At 30.7% G+C, this 23,134-nt stretch overlaps 1 long non-coding RNA gene across 2 annotated transcripts; it reads right to left on the minus strand.

The window, feature by feature from the left end:
- Positions 1-6,990: 6,990 nt before the first annotated feature.
- On the minus strand, positions 6,991-13,843 carry LOC145069454 (uncharacterized). 2 transcript variants are annotated; one of them, XR_013689501.1, is made up of 11 exons: positions 13,685-13,843; positions 12,655-12,688; positions 11,945-12,042; positions 11,780-11,865; positions 11,160-11,228; positions 9,530-9,604; positions 9,190-9,229; positions 8,857-9,017; positions 8,553-8,649; positions 7,259-7,337; positions 6,991-7,167 (listed from the first exon to the last, which is right to left on the minus strand). It is a non-coding gene; the product is annotated as an uncharacterized LOC145069454 (long non-coding RNA). The 2 variants fall into 2 exon arrangements; XR_013689502.1 differs by lacking the exon at positions 8,857-9,017.
- Between the last annotated feature and the right edge of the window lie 9,291 nt (positions 13,844-23,134).

Consider the following 23,134-nt stretch of genomic DNA (forward strand, 5'->3'; position numbering starts at 1 on the left):
TGGTGTTTCTTGAGTATCTAATCACACATGATTTTCATGGATGAAATCAATGCAAGAAGCTAGTTAATAAGATGTATTAACTAATCAAGGGATAGAATACTCACTCTTTTGAAGATCTAAGGTGATTGTTGTTATGATAGTTGAGAGAGAACCAAGGAGAATTGGCCAGGGAAATGAGAGAAATGACTTACAAATGACCATTTGCCTTATATATGCTCTTGAGTTTACGGCCCCATGAGTTTACAGCCGTAAACTCATGGTCTTGTGGTTGTGAACTCACTTAGATGAGGTTAGGGTTCGCTTTGCTACATTGTGGTTCTAGCGGGTACTTTCTAACACTTATTCCTTAAGTGTATTGGGCTCAAAACTCTTTAGAATGACCTGTAACCAAGCTAGAACTCTGTACTAAATGATTTTGACACTCAGTTGAGTTGACTGACTGAGCTTATAAAATAAAAAAATTTCGGGTTGTCACATCATACCCTAAAACGCATGGCTAACTGAAGCTTGTGAAATTTTTGAGAGAGCACTGTGCATTTTTTTTTCAACTGCAATAACACGCGCTGTAGAGCCTAAGGTCGTGCGTTTTTTGCTCTTTGCCCATGTGTTTTAAGAGCCGCCTATGTGTTTTTCCAAAAAACACTGAACGCATGGCTCCGACTAAGACCGTGAGTTTAGACACGATAAAAAATGAGACCTTGAGTTTTAAGCTTTGGATTGTGTGTTTTTGAGGGTAGAAGAGTAAATTTACTTGCCTTTTAAATTGGATAAGAGTCCAGTGGAAACAAAAGAAGTAATTCAAGCAGTAGTTCAGTTTCATTCTTTCCTTTTTATTAACTGACCAAAATACCTTGGCTATATATTTAGATAGTGGTAGGACCTTTGATAGTTCAAAGAGTTAGTACATGCCATTTTGATCATGGTCGAAATTTGGACAAAGAAACAAAACACCAAGAAAGCTTATGATTCATCTTTCATGATGAATACTGGAAAGAGGAGATCACTCATGCCATGTGAAAAGAAAAACTGTTTATTTCAAATATTATCAAAATAGTGTGTATAATTGAAAAACATAAATAAATTAACAACCAAATTTAGTTTCGTTGCAAGGTTTGTCCCTAACATCACTAACCGGTTAGTTTGAAGTAAAATGACTTTTTTTCCCTTGTCAATCTCCTTCATCTTAAGTCATTAAAAACAAGCCAATTTCAATCAAAACCAAAAAGGTTAAAACAAAATCAACATCCAAAAAAATAAAAATAATCTAACCTATAATCTTTTTAGTTTCCTGTTCATGTTTTTTTTCTCAATTTGTTGATACCCTGGATCTTAAGCAATGTACTTTATTTGTTACATATTGGCATATTGCTATTATTGGTAAAATGGGGCCATAAGCACTCACCTTAGTTACAAGAATTTTGTTTGGATGTGAAAATATGATTGTGATTTTCGAGAAGCACCGCGAAATAGCACGAAATGGAAATGAACTTGAACTCGGTTTGGACTTGATTTAAACCCACAAAACAACACCAAAAACTTGAAGCTTGGGTTTGGAAAAATACCACAGAAAATGGAAGCAATAGGTGGCATAAAGGTGGTGGTGTTTAGTCGTCAAAATAGGGGCGGGGCAACGGTGGTTCTCGGCGGTGGAAGGGCTGCTCCGATTGGGTTTTTCTTGTCTGAAAATGAGAGAACTGGAGAGGGGGAGTGAGGGGAATGTGAGGGATGATGAATTTAGAGGAAATAAGAAGCCAAAGGCCTCCTTTTATAGCCTTATCAATCTCTTACATGCCCATGCAAACTATACTTTTCTTAGAAAGTCAAACACACAATGCACCATGCTTTGTACCTTTGGAAGAAGTGTATAGCCAAAGAGGTAAGGCGAGGGAAGAGGGAAGAGGGGTTACACACATAGGCTAAGGGGAAGAGTGAAGCCTTGGCTTATTTCTCTTCATGCATGCAAGGATGGTGGGCCATGGTAATGTCATACAAATCAAAAAGTCCTAAAAATGTTTCTAGTTTTGCGTGCTATAATTCTGACACATAATATTTTTTCGAAAGTGGTGAATGATAGAGTAAATTTCATGGATTTCAAAAACCCGAATAGATTAATTTTTTGAGTTGTAGAACTCTGGAAAATCGTGTTTAAAGATTCACATCTAATTGACCCGAAACGTCCAATTTTTCGACTTTTGGAAATATTTTTACTAAAAGTATTTTGAGTATGTAATTAAATATTAGACCATAGTCTGTTTTCAAAAACTCTATCGGAATTTCCATTTGAGGTGTGCAAGTTTCTCAACAAGTAGAAACTGTTTTAGCAGTTTAAAGAAAATCAGTGTTTTATTGGTTTGTTTTCTTATAACGGTCTTATCTTTTGCATACAAACTCCATTTTGGTCGTTCTTTATATTTTTCGAAAACAAGGAAATATGTGCTATGAGAATAGAATGTTTGTTTCGCTCTCCTTAATATGACTTTTCAGTTTTTCGGACGTATTAACTAAGGTTACAGTTTGAGTTATTTGATTCGTTTGAGATTTTCCACAATTGAAAGTAAGATAACATCTGGTATCTCGTAATAGTTGTAATGAAAATATATATATTTTTAAAATATGTGCTAAAGCTCAATGGGACAGATTACAAAGAGGTTTGTGGTAACCTCACTGTCTACAGTTTTAGACATAAATTTTGGGATGTCACATGGTGCATGTGGCTCTATCGCCACAAATTTAGATTTGACGATACTCTTAACAATTACAAGACATGGTTGGTTTCAATGGTAAATCACAAACTGTGGGGGTAAATTACACGGAAACCTTTAGTCCAATTATTAAACTGACCACTATGCATACAATGCTCAGTCTAGCAGTATCCAACTCGTTGTTGATACATCAATTAGGTGTTAAGAGTGCTTTTTTACACGACAATCTTAACGAAACTATATATATATATATATATATATATATATATATATATATATATATATATATATATATATCAACCTACAGGTTTCGTGGATCCTCAATTTCCTAAGCATGTGTGCCTTTTAAAAAAAAATCATTATACGGGCTCAAACAGGCACCCGCACATGGTACAACAAATTCGTTACTTACGTTTTATCTCATGGTTTTCACTGTAGCTCGTGTGATACATCACTTTTCATCCATCACCATGGTGATAAACAGAATTATCTATTACTCCACATTCACAATATGATTCTCACCATTTCAGATTCAAGAATAATTTATGATATCATTACCACTTTATCGGCCGAATACTCGAGATGACAAGGATATATTCCTTTCTCAGGCCACATACGTATGGGAAATCTTTCATCGCGCTGGCATGACTAATGCAAAGTCATACACTATCCCGGTGGACACGTCCACTAAACTCAGTGCTACCGAAGGAGATCTTCTTCATGATGCCCACTTATACCAGGCACTTGCAGGGGCTCTCCAATATCTTACTTTCACCAGACCCGACATCATTTATGCCGACATCACTTATGCATTTCAACAGGTGTACCTGTTCATGCACGCCCCATAGGAGCCATATTTTTAGTTTCTAAAACGTATTTTATGCTATTTAGCCCGGACACTTGACTATGGATTACAAATTGTTTCATCACCCACTCATTCACTAATTGCTTATTCAGATGTAGATTGGGAGGTTGTCCGGATTCTCACCGCTCCACCTTCGGGTATTGTGTATTTTTAGGGAATAATTTAATTTTGTGGTTGTCTAAACGACAACCTACCATCTATCGTTCGAGTGTCGGGGTAGAATATCGGGGAGTGGCTAATGTCGTTGTCGAAACTACGTGGCTATGTAACCTATTACTTAGGTTATATGTTCCCCTAAAATATTTTTTGACAATGAGTTGTCTACCTATCAGATAATCTGATAATCTGATTCAACATCAACGAACGAAACACATCGAAATCGACGTTCACTTTGTTCGGGAAAAGGTTCAGCTAGGTCAAGTTTGGGTGCTTCACGTTCCTTTTGCTTTACAATATACATACATTTTCACAAAAGGATTGTCTCGACAGCTTTCTACAGGGGAATATTAGATACGGACTTAAGTCTCACAATTGGATATAAATTGTATTGAATATTTTATTTTTATCTATTCCTAAAATAGTGGTTATATTTCCTTGTAATTCTTCATTTATATATAGGGTTTTTAATAGTCAATACACATCATCGATTCATTCGACCATAATCTCATTTACATAATACAGTAATATCACCGGTAATTACACACATCAAATAAATTTACTGATCAAATATGTAAAAAAAACCAAACTATCTCTAGATCATTAACCCTTTCAAATACTACGACCATCAACTCAACTTCGCAGTAAAATGCATACGCACTCCACCGCCAGTCCGAAGTTGGGCTGATGAGCCCGAAGCTCCAACCACTTCGTCAACTACCGCTAATAAAGTGAACCTCGATTCTCTTTCCATTAACGAGTAAAAAAAGTTAAACATCTTCCCTGAAGATCCTGACAGTTCTGACAACCAAGCTGTAAATGTACAGCTGTTATTGTTTTCTGTTTTCGTAACTTGTTTGATTGATTGAGTTAGGGTTTTTTTAGCTTATTCAGCAAATAACCAAAAAAGAGGGGTTCTTTGAAAAAAAATAACCATGAAAAAACGGATTTCAGAATCTGACCATAGGATCCGCAGAGCACCCTCTGCGAATCGAGTAAGCCCTCTGAGGAAATGGAACACCTCTGCGGATCCTGGGTTTTTTATTTATTTATTTTTGTTTTTTCATTTTTTCATTTTTTTCGTTTATTAATATTAATTTTTATTTAATCACATAAGGTATTATGTGATTATTATGTAAAAAAATTGCCAAAAAAATGTTTAAAAGTAATGAACTTATGTTTAATATCAGTCCACAGAACTGTCTGGAAATCCACAGACTGTTATTTGCGGATCAGTGTACACCTCTACGGATCAGTGTATAAATTGTCATATCAGTTAAATAATGTATCAACTCCCCCCGGTATTGAAAGATATAGAAATGGCCTTCAATGCACCAACTTCTACAAATACAAATATAGAAATTTAAAGATGAACTCATATTATAAATAAAAAATACAACTCTTTACGAAAAATTTAACGATCATCTATGACAATTTATACACTCTTCAACTCCTTAGAGCTTTTTATCAGTCCGCAGTGTTGTTTGTGTAACATCCCAAGTCCAGGTATACTTGGTAACCCTTGATCTTTTGAGCACTTTTCCATTTTAGCCCTTTGTTGAGAAAGAGTGGTGAATGAGTACGCGGGGCGTACGCGAGTGTACGCTCAGCGTACTCATATGCATGCAATTGACGCGGAAGCCACCTAGTACGTTAGGCGTACCAGAGGGTACGTTGGGCGTACCAGAGGGTACGTTGGGCGTACTAGTCCAATAGTGACAAACCCTAATTTAGGGTGAATCCCATATATAAAGGATATGATCGCCTCATTCCTGGCCACCATTTTCAGACAAAAAACCCTCTTAACCCTAAATCTTCGTTCATAGAGCTTGTGTGTGCATTGGAGAGCCTTTGAGTGACTTCTTGTGTTCTTGCAGTGAAGAAGAAGCTTTTGAGAAGAATGAGTGAGAGTCCAGGCCCTTAGATCTGAGCATATCTGAGTTGGGAGCTTCACATAGAGGTATAAAGCTTCAAGCTTTCTCACTCTTTTGAATTGTGCATCATAGTAGAGTATTTTAGGGTTTTTGTCCCAAAAGTTGGACACTTTATGAGATTTTGAGCTCCAGAGACTATGATCAACCCCTTTGAGTGTATTTAGTGGTGTAATGTCATAAAAATCCAATCTTGGACGTTGGAATCAAGGCATGCATGAGATATGAGCTTTTTGAGATAAGAGAGTGAGTGTTTTGTGTGTTTGTGACCATATCAGCCATGCAAAGGCTTAAAGTCACTAACTTTTTGGAGAGGAGTGAAACTAGGACCGAAGGGTCCTCACCGAGACGCATGAGACTGGAGGGTCCATGCCGAGTTATAGCCCTGAAAGGCTTATTATTTGTGTATGTGGTATTTTGGGGAACTCACTACGCTTCGTGCTTACCATGTTATGTGTTATGTGTTTCAGGTACTTCTCAGGATTACAGGAAGGCGCCAGATTGATTGTATACACATCAGAGATTGAGTTATGATTGATGATCCTGGAGTTTTGATATATATACAGTTTTTGGATATGAGATTTGATGATTTGACATTGTGACATTTTGTGAATTTATTATTGAGATAAATGTGTTCTAAATTGAAAATTTTGGTTTAAAATTTTACGTTGTTACAAGTTGGTATCAGAGCATTGGTTTGAAGGATTCGGATGCACCTCTGGGTGTGTTTGGACTCTAACTAAGGATTTGAGAAAAAAAAATTAAAAGATAATTTTTTTTCTAAAATGAGAAAGAGTTTGATGATCTTGTGTCTCTGTGGTTCGACCATGCTTGCCTTGTACTACTTTGTATTGCATTAAAGCAGTGTATTTGGAGTCTGTTGTACCCCTATTATTTGTTGGGTTTGACACGGTCAACCCGAGCTTCGTCTTCGTGCTTGACAATCATCCACTCAGGAGCTCACGGGATGGGCTCAGTAGACATATTATTTGGTAATCACGTCTGAGTGATGTCCTACTTGAGCTGGAGGGAGCTGAAATCCCTAGCAAGAACTCGAAAATGAGGCTTTTTCTTTACCAACCATGTAAGACTACCATCACTCTCTTTGCAGAAGAAAGATCAGGCCTCAAGGACATTGGATGTGAGGACGTTGGACCCTTGTGTGATTTTCTCGAGATTATGGCGTTTCTCCTCAAAAAGTTCAGCACAAGCAAGGAAAGTGGCAAGATAAGTGACTATCCCACCACAATGAATGGGGCCAAAATCACTAGTAGAAATCTTGACAAGTTTGAAGGCAATAAAGGTGCCACAGTGAATGGGGCAAAATCACTAGTAGAGAACAACTGATGCAATTTGAACTTATGTAGTACCATGTATGTAGGGTTGAGGTATATTCAAAAAACCAATTTCAATTCTAAAATTAAACAATAAAGACAAAGAGGTTTTTTATGGTGGACTACAACAAGCTCTAAACATTCTTATGGGGCTAAATGCAATACAACTTCATCTTTTCCTGAAGATAATAAATAAACACAAGTTTTAGGAACATAGTGGTATTTCTGGAAATACACAAACAGGGTCATAGACTTATAAACTGTAGATACCTGTTAACCTGCATATTTTTTCCATGAAGGCAAATCACCCAACAACCTTCTCTGAGATTCAATGGAACTAAAAGTGTACCTTTTAACAATAACAAAAAATACTATATAAGTACATAAAAGACATGAGGGGCTTTATAGTGTCAAGGGTGATTCTCGGGGGCATCTTATTTTCTTTTTCTTTATCATAAGTTCTTTATTTAGTTTCTAAAACCTTTTCTTGTTGCAGAGTAATGAATAATAATAGTCAAAGAAAATGATATCCATCATGTGTATAGTTGACAGAAAATGGAAAGGCTTTCGATTCCACATTTTAGTTATTTTCTTTTTGAAGAATGACAATTCACTGAAAAAATGTTTTATATATGAAACAGTCACTAAACATTAAAATAAAGTAAAATGACATGAATAGAAATAAAAAATGAAAGTAGGATGCTATACAACACAAAGAAATGAAAGCAAGTTGTTATTTATTGCATTTAGCCCTAAAAATAACTTGCACTAACCTTTGGTGTATAACATATTGTAGCAACAAACATCATCTGGTTTTGGTGGACAAAAAGAGCACCAATTCATATGGAAAATAAATCGGTAATCAAAATGGCAGAAATCATGAAAGATTGATTGACTACTCATGTTATTGGAGATGTTTCAAATATGTAAATTATACATTAGTTGGTCAACAACTTTTAGTTAGATCTAAAATACAGGTCTATTTCTAATTGAATTGTGATTATGTACTTCTCTCTATACCTAACTTAATCCAAAAACATGTTCACCCTCAAAATAAATCAAATCAACCCTTTAACTTAATAAAGACATTTCATCAAACACCTAAAGTGCAAAGAACAATCTACAACTAAACAATATTTTTTTGGGGTTTTCAAAACAATTAAGTTTTTACTAACAACACATCACACCACTTTACCGATTATAGTGATTACATTACACAATTGCAGATAGATATATTCCCTGGATCCCTTAAGTTCTTGAAATGCCCTATTAGCATTTCTACAGGTTGAAGATTGTCGGTTTCTTGATCCCTTAAGTTCTTGAAATGCCCTATTAGCATTTCCTTATTTGAGGTTCTTTTAACAAAATTCTCATATACAATATATTTTTTTTTTACAAAAGTGAACTGATTATTACTACCTCCTTATATTGACCACTTGTTTTTAACATTTCAAACCACCAAAGACCACACTATCTATGTGGCATTTCCCTTTCCTCTAAATAAAAGCACACTTTTTAAATAAATAAATTGAATAAATAACAGACATCTTTTGTAAGGAATTACCAGGCGTACACAATAAGTGCTGAAGACGTTTTCCATGCAATATTCAACATCTTTTGTTTGATTAATTCATCATGCAGTATGTTAATCCCATCATTTCCTGAAGATAATAAATAAGCACAAGTTTTAGGAACAAAGGGGTATTTTTGGAAATACAAACACGGTCACACACTCATAGCAAATCATCCAATACCCTTATTTGAGATTCAGTGGAACTAAAAGTGTACCTTTAAACAATAACAAAAAAAAACTAAATAAAAACATATAAAGCATGAAGGGCTTTATAGTGTTAAGGTTAAAAACATACACTTTGATTCTCGGGGGCATCTTTTTTTTTCCACCATAAGTTCTTTATTCGGTTTCTTAAACCTTTTCTTGTTGCATAGTAATGAATGGAATTTGTCAAAGGAATTGGAAGTAGAATGCTTATCTATAATTGGGTAGACTTTTCAAAGCATAATGAATGCCCTAATAAGAAAAAAGAAAAAAGTGGTTCACTTCTGTCTAGTTAAAATTTATAAGATATTTAACACTTTATGGCATATGCCAAATATCATAAAGGAATAATTGTAATATTGTCTACTTAAAATTATGAAGTTGCATTTTGTAGTGTTTAAAATTGTTAATAATTGCTACCTACCATTTCGATTAACTTCTTTCTGCTTCTCCTTAATCTGCACCTTTAAGAAATCAGAATATTAGAACGATAAACTGATATGAGGATGCATGAAAAGGGAAAATTAGGTAAGTTCAATCCAGCTGTGATATAGAGATAGCAATTGCTGCTTTAGCATAATCCTCTTTTATGAGGAAAAGAAGTATATCTTACTACTACTACAATAAAACAATCTAATAGAACATACAATACAAAATAGGCATTCTTTCCTGAAAGATAATATCAGACAGATTATATATTCTTTACAAAGTATGGAAAGCAAAAAGGCCCCCCTTGTGCCGAAGAAACTTTTGTAAATAGTTACCTTTAAGTAATGCTTCCCATCATATAATCATGGAAAACTGCAAGTCTCCATGTCATCCAACAGTTTCAAGTTGTCCTACACGAATGAAACAACAGTTTTGTCTTGATGTGATTAAGTACAATAAAATCATTATCATAAAGGCATAAGTGGAAAGAAAGATTCAACTTTGGTAGATGAAAAAAAAAAGGAAAAGGCTTAAGTGAATAAGAAATAGAAACCGTTGTATAACATATTGTAGCAAAAAACATCATTTGGTTTTGGTGGACATAAAGAAAAGGGTGATGGATTGGTGGTTACTTCCCTAAAAAGAATAAAACTTTGATCACAGCTGGTAGCTACAAAAATATGAGGAAGCTATTTATATATATACAGCTGATGGAAATGTCCCCCTTTGGAAACTATAAGACTGAATATGATCAAAGGGAAATTGATTAAAAAGAATAAATAAGAAATGCGATACATGGATGTGTTAAGAAAATGTGATACATGGATGTATTAAAAAAGAATAAATAACAATACATCCAAACATGGATGTATTGTTCTGATTTGACAGAATCTGAAAATACATTCTCAAACAACCAACAAAACCCATCCAAACATGAAAAACATTATCAAATGATCAACAAAATCACAGTTAGAGAGAGAGAGAGAGAGAGAGAATCAGAAAATTGTTCTCATTCATAAAAAGTTATATAGCTATAAATGGGTAGATTATTCAAAGTCAATGTCATTATAAGAAAATAAAATTGGAAGTACAGTGCTAAAATTGGGTAGAGTTTTCAAAGAATAATGCCCTAATTGGGTAGACATCTAAAAGTATAAGGACCTAATAAAAAAAATAGTTAAAAGTACAATGCTATATAATTTGGGTAAATTTTCAAAGTGCAAGAAGGTCTTAATAAGAAAAAGCTGAAAGGACAATACAAAGAAAAATGAAACTAGGATGCTGCTATAAAACACAAACTAATGAAAAAAGGTTGTTATTTATTGCAATTAGCCCTAAAAATAACTTACACTTAAAGATAATATCACACACACAGATTATAATATTTCTTAAAGTATTGAAGAAAGTTTTGTAAATTGTTACCTTTAAGTTATTAGCACCATTAAATCAGTAATCAAAATGGCAGAGACCATGAAAGATTGACTGAATCGTGTTATTGGAGATGTTTAAGTCTTGTTATCATTATAACAAGACAGAGATATTGAAAAGTCCAACACTAAACTATGATTCAACAAAAGGATTTGTTTCCATTCAATTGTTGTTTTGTGTTTAGTTTGAAAATCTATCAAAAGAATTGTAGTGAAAATTATGTTAAACGACCAAAACACCCTTTAGTGACTTTTTTTTAATAAAATAAAATAGAACTTGCTACTTACTGAATAAATAAATAAGTAACAATACAACAATAGAATCCTACAAAATTCTATGGAGTCTTGAAGAACACTGGGAAATTGGTTATGTTCAATAAATGATTGTACCTTGGAATATTATTCAAGTCTACACACATCCCATAACCTTTTAATTTTTCAAAAAAGTACTTTTATTTCGTTAAATAATGAATATATATATATATATATATATATATATATATATATATATATATATATATATATATATATATATTACCTCATCAGGATTACGTACGTATTCATCAACTTCTTTAGTTGGATGTTGTGCTTCAATGCCACATCAAACCTACCAAGAAAAACATAACAAATTTCCTGAAGATAATAAATGAGCACAAGTTTTAGGGACAGAGGAGTATTTCTGTAAAAACACAAACGGGGTCATATAAATTTTACTATACACCAATGACCAACAAGTAAGAAAATCAGAAAACAAACATAAAACATTGCTATACATGTAAAAAAAAATCTATCATACCATATATAAAACTTTGACCAACACAATTGCACTTTGGCATATGTGTTCTAAAAATTCATCAAGTTAAAGATTTCAAAATGTTCTTCTTGAAATACCCTTGCCATCAACCAAAATAATCAAAAATAAAACATGGTGAGTTAAAGATTGTTGTTTTTGGAAGAAAAATCTATAAATACGTTGCCATTATGAGTAAAAATTAAAGTATTTTGTACAAATCGGTAAAACTACTACATTGTTATTTCCCTTAAAAAATTAACATACATTTTGAGGCTTGCTGTTATCTTAACTAACTCGGGTGATATCAATCATCTGATTATTCTCATATGCAACATTTTTATTCACAAAAGAGAAATGATTATTACCTCTTTGTTTTGACCACTTGTTTTATACATTTCAACCCACCAAAGACCACACATTGTGACATTTCCCTTCTATGATTTCCCAATTCCTTACATAAAAAGTAAAAAAACTTTTTAAATAAATAAAACATCTGACTAAATAACAAAATATCTTGTGTAAAACATTACCAGGCATACTAAATAAGTGCTCAAGGCGTTTTCCATGCAATATTCAACATCTTTTTTTATTGATTCAAAATGAAGTAGTATGTTTATCCCATCATTTCCTAAAGATAATAAACAAGCACAAGTTTTAGGAACAGAGGGGTATTTATGGAAATACATAAATAGGGTTATAGACTCATAGTTATTGCTACATACATGTAGTACTACTGTACAAATAAATAAATAAATAATCAAACAGTAATTAATCATTTTAATGAAGAAATAAATAATGGAATTTCAAATCTTCCCTAGGAATGATAAAATCCTTTGAATACAGATTTTGAGGGAATTTGATGGAATCCATTTTGTCAACCAAATTTGCAACCGAAGAGATCTCCCATTCCCATTCTTTCAAATTTCTATGGAATCCATGAACCAAATAAATAGAAAATATAGGAAAGAAAAATAACATTATTTTATTTGCCTTATATAAGGAACAATACACAATCTGATATAAGTTTTTTTTTTCCAAAATCAGTTGGACATGCTAAATATCAAACCCATTATTTATTTGCATTTTACAACAACAAAACAAAATGTATTTGGTTCCTATGGCATTTGTTCCATTTTAATATATGTAACATTTTATGGCATGCCAAATATCATAAAGGAATTGTACTGTTGTCTAGTTAAAATTATAAAGCTGCATTTTGTATTGTTTAAAGAGAATTTACCATTTTGATTAACTTCTTTCAGCTTCACTTTAATCTGCTTTGACACCCAAAGAATCTCAGGTATATGTACATTTAACAAATATTAGAAAGATAAATTGATATGAACATGTATAAAAAGGGAAAATTAGGTAACTTCTGAAACAGAGTTAGCAAACGATGCTTTAGCATCCTTTTCAATGGAGCATTTTCTAAACTTCATTTGGTACTTATAGGTTAAGCTCCCAACATAATCATCTCAACCTAACCAAGTTCCTATTTCAAATTTGAATTTTAGGCTTCAACTGATTTCCCAGGCATTTCATCCAGCAGATTGAGGTTAAACATTTGGTATGTTACAAATCTTGGGCTCTTAGGGCTTAGATAGCTTCTAGTATTAATGTTTCTCTGGGTTGTTGATGATCTTACAAGGGCACATCCCAAATAGGAAACGGAATAAACATTAGCAGATGAAGTATTCCATGATCACACACCCATAAAAATAGATTTGACTAGAACATCATCATCATCTGATAAAATTGGTTATTCATAAGAATGCTGACAGAGTCTTAAATACATTCTCAAATAACCAACAAGACATTATCAAATAATCATCAAAAGCACAGAAACACATTCTGAAATAAGCCTACCAGACACGCTGAATGAAAACTTACAGAAAAAACAAAAAAACTAATAAAAAGATAGAGAATAAAAGCCTAAAAAACGATAGATAAAACTACAGAAATACTATGTAGTTTCCTTATGTTTTTATGTTGCAATAGAACTTGTGCAGTTAGAAAATCAGATTTTACAGAAAAAAACTCGCCACTCAGAAAAGAAAAAAGAGTAAAAAAAAAGCAGCAACTAAACTTCGATCTTTTGTTGTCCATATATATGATATATATATATATATATATATATATATATATATATATATATATATATATATATATATATATATACAGAGGAAATTTCAACTCGAATTGGAGAAAAAAAACCCTAGAGAACTAAAAATAAACACGAGAAGAGAAAAATGATAAGAACGAAAACTTACAATGATCTTGATAATTTCGTTGGATAATAGACATGATTGTGAGTGTGCTGCGAAGGACTGGGGTGCGAAGATCTCAGGAGAGTGGAGTGACGGAGATCGAGCGGGATGAATCTCCGGCGGTGTTTAGAGAGCAGCGAGAGGAATGAGTGAAGAGTGGAAGAGGGAAGAAGAAAATGTTCTTTTATATTTATATTAAGCGCCAATTCACCGACTCAATCCTTTCGAGTTCCATTCCAACGGTTCTTTTATATAACTTCTTTCGAAACTTAAACTCTCTAAATTTCAATATTAACAAAAATAAAAACATTTCCATTAATCTTAAGCCATTTTACCATTAACTTTTGATTTTTAGGGTTTTAACCCATCTTTTTACCTTTTGTTATAAAATTGATCTCTTATATTTTCTGTTTCATTTTTATTTGTTCAAAAGTTTTTTTTTTTTTTTTTTTACTTTTTTACAATTTTTTTTAGATATTTTTTGAATAAAGTCTTTACTTAGAAATCTATTTTGTTACAATCTTGTTTTATAGAAACTCATTTTTTATAAAAAGCAGTTTTTTACAAATACTTTATTATCTGTATTTTATGTATGTTTTCTAAAACTTCTTTGTTTTTATAAATTAATTTTTTTTTAATTCATTTTATGTTTTACAAAAAAAAAAGTAATCTTATAGCTTCTTCTACATATTTATTTTTTAACAAATTACTATTTTTTAGAATATTAATGTTATATATATATATATATATATATATATATATATATATATATATATATATATATATATATATATATATATATATATATATATATATAGGGGAATAATCAAATGAGAACACCTAAAAGGTTGAGAACGCAAGAACAATTCTGGACCAATCAATATATAAGGGCATATTAGTAATTGTATATTTTAATTAAATTAAAATAAAATAAAAATTAATCTAAATCCCTTAAATTTAGGACCAGTTACCAAAAAAGAAATAAATATTCGATTTTTTATTTTTCTTATTAATGGTATATAAAAAAAAACATTTTTACCAAAATTTATTTTAAAATTGAAAAAAAATATATTTTTTTTTCTTAAAAAATTCATTTTTTTCCTCTTATTTCACGTTTTTTGTGTTAAAAAAAATGAATATAAGTCGAACCCCAGATTAATACATTTGTATTCATAATTGATTTTTTTTTAAAAAGAAACTTGTTACTGCTCCAATCACTAATGAATACACATCGATTTACAAGTAATCAAATTCTTTTTTTAATCAACTAGAAATAAAAATAGTGTAAAAATTATCATTTCTTCATAAAAAGAATACATCTAATCATAAATAAATACACTCATTAATACATCATTACACTATTATTCACAAATGAATAAACTGCTATTAACAAATGAGTACACAATTATTCACAAATGAATAAACTGCTATTAACAAATGAGTACACTATTATTCAGAATTGAATACCTCTAATCATAAATAAATACATTCGTTCAAACATGAATGTCCTGCTAATCACAAATGAATACACTATTATTCATAAATAAATATGCATTCTAACATAAATGAATTCATCAAAATATTATATAACTTACATCTAAAAAAATACAGAACATAATAGCTCAAATTCTTCAACTTTCATCTTCTCAAACAAATCCAATCCCAAGGGTTTTCCCCATTCTATAGTTTGATAGAGGTGGTATTGGTAAGCTTCCATTACCACTGGTTTCACCCATTTTAAGAGACCCGGAGTTTCAATACCCTCAATCTTCAGGGTCCCTAATTAAGAAAAAGAAACAGAACATAAAGTAACAAAATAGATCGATCATTCATTGTTCTCACAAATTAACAAATAGATCGATTGATTTAACCAGGAAAGAACACATAATTAATCAAAATATAAGAAATTGAGGACGCAAAATCGATTCACCTCTGAACATTAGCAAATACCCATATGATATGTTGTACATGTATTTACAGTTTCCAGGAAGCGAAGCGAATCATAGAGCCAAATAGTGAACTTGTTTCAACGAAAAGTCATATAACCAAGTTGGAAAATAACACACATCAGTCTTTTTTTTACAAGCAAGGTAATTTACATATAATCAACTCATATCAAATTCCCTGTTGGTAAACAAATGATGAGTTTCTACAACTAACCTGGGAGCAGAGTATTTCTAGCAGTGATCACTCGAAGAAAAGGTGTAAATGGCAATGATCAAGTTACGGGGGATAGATGGACACGTAAAGTAAGAAATGGAGTGAGTTTTACATTTTTGTCTCCTTTCCTCCTCTTCAGCCTCGCCGACCCTGGAGACGCTTCCCTCGCCATCACGACTGCCGACCACAGACATCGCCGACTGCCGACCACAGACGTCGCCGACTGCCTTCCTTGGCTCGCAAGTGGGCGCTTCAAACCCTTATTGGTCGCTTCCAGCAGCATTCGCAGAGATAATTGTTGTGTGATGATGACGGTAGCGGTGGTGTTGCTGGCGGATTCGACAATCATGATGGCAGTGGTGGTGTTTTTTGTCTTGTGTGGCGGCTAGGTTGAAGAAAACTCAAAAGATCGGCAGTGGAGAGATGAGAGGGAAGAGGCATACGTTTTTTTAGTGTTGGCTTCCATCAATTAGGGTTTAAAGGAAATGAGAGAGAGAGAGAGAGAGAGAGAGAGAGAGAGATTTTAGGAGCTGATAAAAATAAGATAGAACCTAATGACTATAGTACCCTTTTAGTTAATTAAGAAGTTACAATTTAATCCTATGATTTCAGAATTTATATAAATGTCCCGATAATATTAACCTTTGATTTTAAAATTTGGAGGGCCTAGATCTGTTCTCGCGTTCTGAACCTTTTAGGTGTTCTCATTTGATCCTACTCCTATATATATATATATATATATATATATATATATATATATATATATATATATATATATATATATATATATGAAAAAACATCATAAATGGTCCATGTGGTATCCCAAAATCTGAAGTTTAGTCCCCGTGGTTTAAAAACGTCATAGATGGTCCCTGTGCTTTCAAAACTTTTGACGATTGGTCCTTATTGTTAACTCTGTTAAGTTCTGTCCGTTAACTAAAGGGTATTTTCGTCATTTCTCTTATTTAAAAAAAATGAAATAATATATAAAGGTCTCTCTCTCTCTCTCCCTGGAAGTCTTTCTCCTAACAGCTCATGATTTAAGGATTTTAACGATTGCTTAAAGAAATTTAAATGCCAAATTGATGGCTTAAACAGATATTTGTGGATCCAAATTGCTGAAATCAATGAGCATAACTAAGAACTATAAGTTACAGCATGGAAAACTCATTCAGACAAAAGATCAAACAGATCAAACACTTGCTGGGCAATAAGTTTAAATTCTAAAATTTTTTCTATTCTTTAGATTGCCAAACCATATTAAGATCAAACATGTTTCCCTTTGTTAATTCTAGCATTCTACAACCATTTTTGTCACAAAGATGGAATTTTTTTTATCGAATCTGAGTTTTGGGTGCCTCTGTTTTCTAAAACGGAAAAAGGATCGCTCGATAGTATGGGATTACGTCTTTATTCCTCAAAGAGAGTGTGGTGATGGTGATGGAATATGAGAATCCTTACAGGGGTTTTAAGAAATCGATGAACGAGATGGTGGAGACTCATAATTTGAAAGATTAGGCTTGTTTGGAAAAGTTGTGGCGATGGCATTTGAGAATGAATGGGAAGAACAATCATCAGTTCATTGTTGGAGCTTTTGTTGATTTGCTAGTTGGAAATTCTTGGAATTTTGTTTCATGTTCTGATCATTCTATTGTTTCTTTCACTTCATCTTCTTCCACATTTTCTTCTCCCATCTTATCTGGGTCTTATGTGACTAGGGTTTATTTTCGATCCATAGTTCCAGACGAAGTTGAGTTGTTCTACATGCCATTCTTTTCATCATTGGTCTTGGCGGCGAACCCTAATTGTTGTGCGACAGAGTTCAGTCAAAGATGTACAATGAAGAGGAGACACAACATAGTTTTATTGAATGGTTTGGACAGATAGTTGTATCAGATCCAAATGCATTGTACAAAGTTATTGATCAAAACGGAGAAGAAGGACATCAGATTTAGCTTTGTTCATATAGGTGAGGAAGAAAAAGAAAAAGGGGGAGTGGGTTTCTTTTTCCTAGAGAGAGAGAGAGAGAGATCGGACCCCATTGAATATTATTTCATTTTTTATAAAATAAGAGAAATCGTCATAAATGGTCCATGTGGTAGTGAAAATGGCGAAAATGTCCTTTAGTTAACAGACATAACTTAACGGAGTTAGCAATAAGGACCAATCGTCAAAAGTTTTGAAAGCACAGGGACCATCTATATATATATATATATATATATATATATATATATATATATATATATATATATATATATATATATATATATATATATATATGGAAAGGTTATTTGGAAAACAAAAAAACCCTAAAAATCATAAAAATGCATAAAAAATACTTAGAGATTACAAAACTTTTTTTAAAATTTTTTTATAAAAAACGCAGTTTTTTAATAAATTTGCTGAAAAAAAGTAAAAAAACAATTTTTTTTGTAAACAATTTTTTTTAATTTTGAAAAAAAAATCAGTGGATTTATTTAAAAACAAGCGATTTTTTAATAAAAAAATTCAAAAAAAAGTTTTGTGATCTCTAAGTATTTTTTTATTCTTTTTTTATGATTTTTAGGGTTTTTTATTTTCCGTTATATATATATATATATATATATATATATATATATATATATATATATATATATATATATATATATATATATATATATATATGTTTGTACGATATGTATAAAAAGATTTCTACATATTTAAATTTATTTTTTATTGAAACTCTCTATATATTTGTTTTTAGGCATTAATAGCTGTAATAATTATATTTTTTCAAAAAGCCAACTTTTTATAATTAAAAATAATATTAGTTATGAATAAAATAAATTTAAAAAAATCATATTAAGATTATGTTTGGCGTACTAACCAATAAAAAATAATGTTTGATAAAAGCTAGCTAGAATATATTAAATGACATAATTAAAAGTATATTTAGAAAAAAAAAATTAAAAACTCATGAAAAGCTCATCTAAGTAGTTAAAAAAATAAATAAATAAAAAGCTAGTATATTTTTTTTAGTTTTTGTTAGTCAAACATGACTACTTAAAAAAATCTCATAAAATAAGATAACTTATTAAATGGTTATGACATCCCAAACACGTCTTAAGTTACTTTGAAAATGATATTTGATATTTGAAAAAGAAAAATGATGAACTAAAAATGGTCAAAAAAAATTTATTTTTTTAAGTAAATTATATGTTCATTCAAGCTTATTATTAACCATAATAATATTGAATATAAAAACCTAAATCAAAATTCTATATTAAGAAAAAAGGTAACCGAAATCTAGTTTTTTATATATTATTTTTCAAACAAATACTTTTTTAAATCATTTAACCATTGAGATGTCATGATTATAAAAGATGTGTGTAAATCGATTAAACATTATATTACAATTGAAAATAACAACAAATTTAAAATTTCAATCCATGGGTAAAGTTGATTATATGATTTAAATATGTATTCATCTTAATGTGTATTTAAAAAAAATACATTATTTTATCAAAGCAATAATGTAAATGTTATAACTTCAAAGTAATGACGATGAACTTATTATTTTTAGTAACATAACTTTGGTCAGATTTGTAGTTTTAGTCCTTAAATTTAAAAATTGATAGGTTGTATCCTAATAGTTTATGATTATTGAAGTTTTGGTCATTACATCATATAAAAAGACATTACAAACAACAATGATTTTTTAACATATCAGATATAGACTTAGGAAGCATATGAATTTTCTTTGGGTTTTAACATGGAAATGACTACCACATTTTCAAAAAGATTCTATTTTAAGATTTCTATTTTTAAGGATTTAGGGTTTAGTTATATTCATTCAACATATATGACAATTGTTTTTAAGGATAGACATATAATTCTGTTGAAATGTCATCATGCTCCTTGAAAATGGAAATGAAAGAGATGAAATAAGGACCAAAATTGCAAAAAGATTCCCTTTTGGGATTAAACCACCAATCTGACAATAAGGACATGTTGTTTAACTGTAGCAAAAAACTCCTGGACTCTACTCCACTAGAATAGGAAAGAGGAGGGAATGCTAGACCTGAAATCAAGTAGATCATAAATATACATAAAAGATGTGGGCTTCTAAATAAATTCAATGTAAAGCAACATGAACTGATGCTAAAGTAACAGATTACTTACTATCTGTTCTTACTTTTACTCTCCATTTTTTATCCATAAATTTCAGCTAGTGAAAAGAATAGCAGAGATTTAGGCTCTCCAGAATGATCAGAGCTTGTAGCTACAAAAATATGAGGAAGCTATTTATATATATATACAGCTGATGGAAATGTCCCCCTTTGGAAACTATAAGACTGAATATGATCAAAAAGTATAAACAAATGGAATGAAATAGATTTAAAGAACATAAATTTGTATGTATGTTGTTTTTCACCTTGGTTGCTTCTGAAAGAGAATAAACCCTAATTAACTGATTTTGAAATCAACAAAGTCAAAAATTTTCAAATGATGAGGAGGATGCGGAGGGTATTTTTGTCTTTTACTCAAACAGAAAGATCAAGAGTCGGTCCTCATCCCACCTTCCACCTTTTTGGTTGGGTTGTAAAATTGAAATTTGTTTTCATCATCAGATGTATGTATACTTCATCTCAGGAACAAGAGGAATAGCATACATCAATATTGGTTTAAATGCAAGAAATAGTCATCTACTTTTATTGATTTGTGTATTACAACATTTCCTGTTATAGCATTGTACTTCAAAAAATCTGCATAGAATTTTCATAATGTAATGCCCTTATAAGAAAAAAGTTCAATATTATAATGTTGTACGATGCTATTCTAGGGTTTAAAACTAGCAATATTCAACATCTTTTTTTTTACTGATTCAACATCAAGTATGTTGATCACATCAAGATAATGAATAGACAAAGGTTTTAGGAACAGAGGGGTATTTCTGGAAATACAAAAACAGGGTCATACACTCATATCGTTTCCATGCTTTTGTCAGCTTGTAATCAGTGGATAGAAGGTGTACCTTTAAACATCAACAGAAAAAGTAAATAAGAACATAAAAATCATCAAGCAAATCTTTCGAAATAATTGAAGTGAAAATTATGTTAAATGACCGAAACACCCTTTGGTGAACTTTTTTAATAAAATAATAGAGCTGATGATTAATGAAAACAGGTTTTATTTATGAAACAGTTACTAAACATTATAATCAAGAAATATGACATTAAAAGTGACTTATGAAGAAAAATAAATAATTAATAATACAACAATTAATCTTCTTAACGAAGAACTAAATAATGGAATTTTGATTCTTCAGTAGGAAAATTATACAAATCTACGCACTATTGGTAAATATTCTAATGGTGAAATCCATAAAAACACTAAATCATTTACCATTTTACCGATTATAGTGATTACATTACTATCATGAATAAAGATTTGAAAATGTTCTTCTTGAAATGCCCTATTAGCATTTCTTCAAGTTGAAGATTGTTGTTTTTTGAAGAAAAAGCTATAAATACATTGCTATTATGAATAAAAACTAAAGTAATTTGTACAAATCGGTTAAAGTATGCTGTTATTTCCCAAAATTTTCCTTGAAAAGTTAGCATAAGTTTTGAGGCTTGCTGTTATCATAACCAATTTGGGTGATATCCATCATCTCTGCCTCTCTTGTTGCCATTATTCAAAAAAAAAAGTTTAATGTTTTTAATCTGAAAATGATATAAGCTTTTTTCCCAAAATCATTTGTATCGAACCCATGAGATGTTGTAAGTAAAGATTAAAGAACCAATCTGATAAAATTCTTATTTTCTTTTACAGAAAAAAACTCGCCACTCAGAAAAGAAAAAAGAGTAAAAAAAAAGCAGCAACTAAACTTCGATCTTTTGTTGTCCATATATATGATATATATATATATATATATATATATATATATATATATATATATATATATATATATATATATATATATACAGAGGAAATTTCAACTCGAATTGGAGAAAAAAAAAACCCTAGAGAACTAAAAACAAACACGAGAAGATAAAAAATGATAAGAACGAAAACTTACAATGATCTTGATAATTTAGTTGGATAATAGACATGATTGTGAGTGTGCTGCGAAGGACTGGGGTGCGAGGATCTCAAGAGAGTGGAGTCACGATCACGCGGGATGAATCTCCGGCGGTGTTTAGAGAGCAGCGAGAGGAATGAGTGAAGAGTGGAAGAGGGAAGAAGAAAAGGTTCTTTTATATTTATATTAAGCGCCAATTCACCGACTCAATCCTTTCGACTTCCATTCCAACGGTTCTTTTATATAACCTCTTTCCAAACTTAAAATCTCTAAATTACAATATTAACAAAAAAAAAAACATTTCCATTAATCTTAAGCCATTTTACCATTAACTTTTGATTTTTACAGTTTTAATCCATCTTTTTACCTTTTATTATAAAATTTGTCTCTTATATTTTCTTTTTAATTTTTATTTGGTCAAAACTTTTTTACAGTTGTCTTTTTATATATTTTTTTAAAAAGGTATTTATTTAGAAATCTATTTTGTTAAAACTTTGTTTTATAGAAACTCATTTTTTATAAAAAGTAGTTTTTTACAAATACTTTGTTATCTAATACTTTATTATCTGCATGTTTTCTAAAACTTCTTTGTTTTTATAAATTACATTTTTTAATTCATTTTATATATTTTACCAAAAATATTTTTTATAGATTCTTCTCCATGTTTATTTTTTTACAAATTGTTTTTACAAAATTAATATTTTTTAGAATATATATATATATATATATATATATATATATATATATATATATATATATACATATATATATATATATATATGTGTGTGTGTGTGTGTGTGTGTTTGTACGTATGTATAATAAGATTTCTCCATATTTAAATTTATTTTTTTTATCGAAATTCATTTTCTATTTTCTATATATTGGTTTTTAGGCATCAATAATTGTAATAATTTTAATTTTTCAAAAAGCCAGCTTTTTATAATTAAAAACAATATTAGTTATGAATAACATAAATTTAAAAAAATCATATTAAGATTATGTTTGGCGTACTAACCAATAAAAAATAATGTTTGATAAAACTAGCTAATAAGCTAGTTAAAATATATTACATGGCATAATTAAGAGTATATTTAGAAAAAAAATTTATAAACTCAGAAAAACTCGTATAAGTAGTTTTTTTATTAAAAAAATAAAAATAAATAAACAACTAACTTATTTTTTAATTTTTATATATCAAAGATGACAACTTCAAAAATCTCATTACAAAG

This window comes from Lactuca serriola, chromosome 8 (genome assembly GCF_051521515.1).
Source record: "Lactuca serriola cultivar US96UC23 chromosome 8, Lser_US96UC23_V15, whole genome shotgun sequence".
NCBI classification, from domain to species: domain Eukaryota; kingdom Viridiplantae; phylum Streptophyta; class Magnoliopsida; order Asterales; family Asteraceae; genus Lactuca; species Lactuca serriola.